Source organism: Jatropha curcas, chromosome 1 (genome assembly GCF_041381405.1).
Source record: "Jatropha curcas cultivar XTBG-Jc1 chromosome 1, XTBG_Jcur_1.0, whole genome shotgun sequence".
In the NCBI taxonomy this organism is placed as follows: domain Eukaryota; kingdom Viridiplantae; phylum Streptophyta; class Magnoliopsida; order Malpighiales; family Euphorbiaceae; genus Jatropha; species Jatropha curcas.
The window spans coordinates 13,000,364-13,006,195 of NC_143151.1; the positions used below are offsets into that span (position 1 = coordinate 13,000,364).

Genomic DNA, 5,832 nt, shown 5'->3' on the forward strand with positions numbered 1-5,832 from the left:
TATTTTTTCATCTATAAGTTTTGTTTAGATCAAAATAAATACAATTGCTTGATTTGACTAGACTTTGTCATACAAACCACTTGTAATTGTACTTCTTCTATATTTAATTTTATTTTATTTATAATGAAGTGGTTTCAAAATAAAATTCAACCCAATTTCTAGATCTAATTATTTAGTCCCTAATTTATAAATACAGATTCTTAAATCCTTAATAAGTGTCCAAAAAGAAAATCAAGTCATCCCTCAATCTCCAACCTCCTGCCCTCAACCCTAAATCAATTTTTATATACAACTATAATGAAAAATAATATATATATTTTTTTACTATTTAGTAAAGAAAAGAAATGAGCAGATGATCTAAATTGATAATGGTTATTACTTTGGCTATAGTAATAGTATTACTTACCCAATGCATTAGAGAAAGGAATATATACACATTGGTATAATATGTAATTTTCGAATTAGCTACGACTAAAACTATTTTAGGATATTTGAAATTTCAGTAAGAGCGATATCGGAAATCTCATTATTCCCTCTATTTCCACATTTATATATAGTATAGAAATAAAAAAAAATATTAAGAAAATTAAAAGACTGAACTGATCGCTACATTTCAATGTTCTTTAAATGCAAGTATTAATTTTACTCCAATATCTCAACTGTATATGCTTTCAATCCTATTCTCAACATATAGCTGAACAAAATGCATATAATATGAAGATAAAATAAATTAGGTGCAACAAGAAGCTTGTGACTTTGATTTTTCATCGTGATTGATTCATCTAAAGTTATTCAAGAATAGGTTACAATTAGAAAAAAAAAAAAAAACAAGTATTATGTAATTCAACTTATATATTATTATTAGCAACTATGAATTCAATAAGGACGTTTGCCTTCAATATTTCCTACAGGATCGTAATTGCAAGTAACAAACCACCACCCATTCTTGCATTTAGCCCTACCACAACCAAGATGGACTGAGCTACGCCCAAACAACCTGAGTATAGTGAAAGCACTCATCACCGACACAAGAATTGGATTTATGGTCATAATTAGGCTTCTCACTAACCCACATCGTCACCGCATCCACGCCGTTTAGATTACCATAACCTTCTGCAATGTTTTCCCCATAGGGTCCATATGAATGCTCGAATTCGCAATTTTCAATTCTTGAATTTGCATATTCTTGAGCATAAGCAGCCACTGTTCTGTTCCAAGTGATTGGAGGAACTCCTACTTGTGCACGAACTGAATTATGTGCATCTACATAGTCTTGAGGAGAATTTTGTGCTAGGGAGAGCTCAACTAAAACTGTGGCTAATAATAAGAGCTTGCTTGACATATTTTTTTTAAGGTAGGGAAATGGAAAATATCTATAAAGAGAGAGTTGAATGGTTCTTGATTAAAATGGGCATAGAATCTTGGAGTTTTTATAGAAAAGTTAAGAAAATAAAGACGATTATTGTATTATTTTATAAACCAATCTTAGTTCATGGTGAAGAAAAGGAACAGATGAAAGAAAACAGAAGACAGGTATTACATGCATGTATTCTTGAAGTTAACAGGACAAACATTTCTCGTAAAAAAATGTAAAGAATAATTCTGTTAGATTCTGTGTTTAGTTTTGTGTATTTGTCAGGTTTTGAGCCAGTAATTAAGAGACTAATTATAAAACGAAGAAAAATATAATTAATTAAAGAAAGGCATGCTTCTAATAGTGAAATCATGTGAACACACAGGTCTTTGTCTATCGTTATATAAAGTTGAAGTAGTATAGCTGCTGATAAAACGAAGACAAATTATTAGAAACAATAATATATATAAAATAATAACTCAAATGAGGTAGTTCAGTGGCAAAGAGCACTTGTGAATTTGATCACTATAATTTAGGTCATAGATTTAATCTCCACAATGCAAACTCCTCCGGGTCAACCCCTTTACCTCTAACGGTGAGCGGAGATTAGCCAAATTTACTGTGGACCATTAAAATGGATGCGAGTTTTTAATTTTGATTCTTTCCTTTAATAACAATAAATTAAAGTAGATATCAAGTTAATTCAAGTTATAAATATGAACATTTTTCAATAGCTAATAAATATTTTTTATTATTTGTAAAGAAAATCAATACAACATTTTAGCCTATTTAACTTTTATATATAAATTCAGAATCCATTTTGAATAAGCAGTTGGAAACTAATGTTTGATGTTTTAGCTTTCAGCAGGTTGGTGATTTAGAAATTAGAATTAAATTTACTCCATTTAAAAATTACAATTATTTCAATATAGTGGCTAATAAGGTCATTCTTATATAGTTTCAATCTTATAATAGATAAAATCCAATTATATAATTGATATATTGAAAGTTGATATCTTTAACTATTTATGTTTGAGCTTTCAATCACAAGTAGTCTTCCTAACCGCTAACAACTAACTATTAGTTGTCAACAACCAACTGCAATTGGTAAACTGAACAAACCTTAAGGTGATCTAACCACAATTGCAATATTTAGTTGTAGTTCTAACAAATAGAGTGTAAAGGCATGTTGCCTTATATAACCCACAGAAACATTATCATAATTTTATAAAAGAGTTCGTGCATTGTCTGCTATCGCCTCAATACGGATATGTGAGTTATGTGTTTCCTATCTAACCAGTGAAAAAAGAGTGATAGGACTGTGGAAATATAACTCTCCTTCCTTCATTTATATGAAATAAAGTAGATATGGATACACCTGATGATTTTTGGGGTCATATTTAGGGTTTATTCAGTAAAATTAACTGTTTTGGCTGTGTTAATTGTTTTAATAGCATTTAGCTATTTGGGTAGTATTTCGTAAAACGCTAAAAACTAAACTTATATGATTAACTTCTTATAAAATGCTATTTAACTTTTAAAAGCTAGTTCAAACGTTGTATTACTGAACACTGTAAAATAGTGTTTAGTGTTTTGACCAGTCAAAATGTTAAAATCTACTTTAAAAAGTTGATGCGGTGCTTCTATTAAATCAGCCTTACTTCCATTAAATTGGTCTCTGAATGTGGTAGAATGGGTTAAAATGCCAACAAAATGTCCAAATTTATTGATATTTTAGATGAACGGGTTGCTCTATTTGTTGAACATTGTTTTTTTCAAAAAACCTTCATTGATAACTTTTTACTAAACGAATAAGAAAAATAAAAATAATTGGAAGTATTTTAGACTAAAAAGATATATAACTCAATTTTTATATTCCAAAGATACAACAATACCGTATATAAAATGTATTACATATTTTTTTCATAAACCTTTATAATTAAAGTAAAAAAATAATGGCTTGCAAAAGTAAATTAAATAATAAAATGCTAAATTTTGGATAGATGGGTGTAACATATAGTTATTTAGATGAAAATATTATCTTCATTGGTATATATGCATATTTATAGAAAACTATTACACAATTCTTGGAAACTAAAGATATATAAAAAGAATAAAAAAAAAAATCTAGATAAGAGAAAAATTCAAAAGTAATCACGAATAATTATCTTTATATCTATTAATCAAAGATAAATGGATTTGCAAATATATGTGAAAAAATTAATTTATTTGTTTAGATTTTTTTGTTTAAAAATCTACAGGGACTTTCAATTTAGATTACTAAGACAATTCAGTAAAAGAAACTTGCAAACCTTACTGAAAAAGAACTTGCAAGCCTTATGGGTCACAGTGTCGAAACTTAGACGCACAAAAAGCATACCGATTAACAAAGTTAATACAATCTGAAAAAAGTTGGAGTTGCATCAACTAAAAGATAAATATTAATTAACAAAGTTCATAAAATCTCTAATATGATTTAGAGTTATAATTATAATGATTATCTACTTTGAGAACTTTCAAGCATCTTGTTAGGGAAAATTGCAGACAACATAAATATATGCTAAAATTATAAAAGACAAATATGAACCAATCTCAACCAAACAAAACAAAATTTTTTCAAATTCAAAGAAAAACAAATAGCACATTCAATCAAATAGCAAATAATTATGCCTACTGCAAATAATACATATCTACCGTATCAAACTACTGCCCTACCCTTATTCTTATCAGAAGTGCAAACTTTATGGTTGGTTTACCCACTACGTTTTCTTTTTGGGTTTTATAGATGATAATTTATAAATAGTAGAAGATAATTATCTAATCGCTAAAATTTAGTTAGAGTTCATAATAATAATTTGTTATTGTAGATAATTTATATAGTGATTTTAGAAAATATTAAGACCTAATCAAATTATAATAAAAATATAAAAAACTCAAAAATTTATAAAAAAAGAAAAATACAAATACTGAATGAAGAGAGCGTGTTGAACATATTTTTTGCTTCAGAATTATATATATATATATCATGTTGAATTTCAACTTTTAAAATCCAACTAATCCTAGATAAAAGCTAAATTTATAATTCAAAATATTTGTTATAATTATTAATGAGAGTGGATTTTAAAAAAAGGTCCAATCACAATACATAAAAATAAAAAAAATTCAAAAATTCCTAAAAACAGATAAAAGAGAATGCTGAATGAATAGAACGCCAAGTCAGCTTTTTGAAACTTTTTTTCCAGGATTTTATATATATAGATAGTCATATAATTTTATTTTTTACATAGAATTACATAGTATATACGTAATATTTTAAATAAAAAATAATTTTTCTATCAATATTTGAAAAAAATTGGTTAGTGCAATCTGTTTTAAATCTGTAGTGCTAAAATTTATATAAGCCCTCATCCCTATAAATTTTACAACTGCCATATCATATGCATTAAAATAAAAAATAGAACTTTCAAACTAAATAGAAGTTATACAATTTAACTAAAAGAAAAAAAATAGTGTCAAAAGATTGAGTCGAGAGAAGAGAGATTCCAAACTTCACTTCATGGTTTGGTTTTGTGAATTTTAGTTCTGCTGTGCTTGCCTCCTCCCCTTATTCTTATCAGAAGTGCAAACTTTATGGTTGGTTTACCCACTACATTTTCTTTTTGGATTTTATAGATGATAATTTATAAATAGTAGAAGATAATGAATGATCTAATCACTAAAATTTAGTTAGAGTTCATAATTCAAATAATTTGTTATTGTAGATAATTTATATAGTGATTTTAGAATATATTAAGACCTAATCAAATTATAATAAAAATATAAAAAACTCAAAAATTTATAAAAAAAGAAAAATACAAATACTGAATGAAGAGAGCGTGTTGAACATATTTTTTGCTTCAGAATTATATATATATATATATCATGTTGAATTTCAACTTTTAAAATCCAACTAATCCTAGATAAAAGCTAAATTTATAATTCAAAATATTTGTTATATTTATTAATGAGAGTGGATTTTAAAAAAAGGTCCAATCACAATACATAAAAATAAAAAAAATTCAAAAATTCCTAAAAAACGATAAAAGAGAATGCTGAATGAATAGAACACTAAGTCAGCTTTTTGAAACTTTTTTTTCCAGGATTATATATATATATATATATATATATATATATATATATATATATATATATATATAGTCATATAATTTTATTTTTTATATAGAATTAGATAGTATATATGTAATATTTTAAATAAAAAATAATTTTTCTATCAATATTTGAAAAAAATTGGTTAGTGCAATCTGTTTTAAATTTATAGTGCTAAAATTTATATATGCCCTCATCCCTGTAAATTTTACAACTGCCATATCATGTGCATTAAAATAAAATATATAACTTTCAAACTAAATAGAAGTTATAAAATCTAACTAAAAGAAAAAAAAAAAAGAATGTCAGAAGATTGAGCCGAGAGAAGAGAG

General features: G+C 26.2%; 1 pseudogene; it reads right to left on the minus strand.

The window, feature by feature from the left end:
• Window positions 1-876: 876 nt before the first annotated feature.
• Window positions 877-4,570, minus strand: LOC105645356 (basic form of pathogenesis-related protein 1-like; annotated as a pseudogene).
• Between the last annotated feature and the right edge of the window lie 1,262 nt (window positions 4,571-5,832).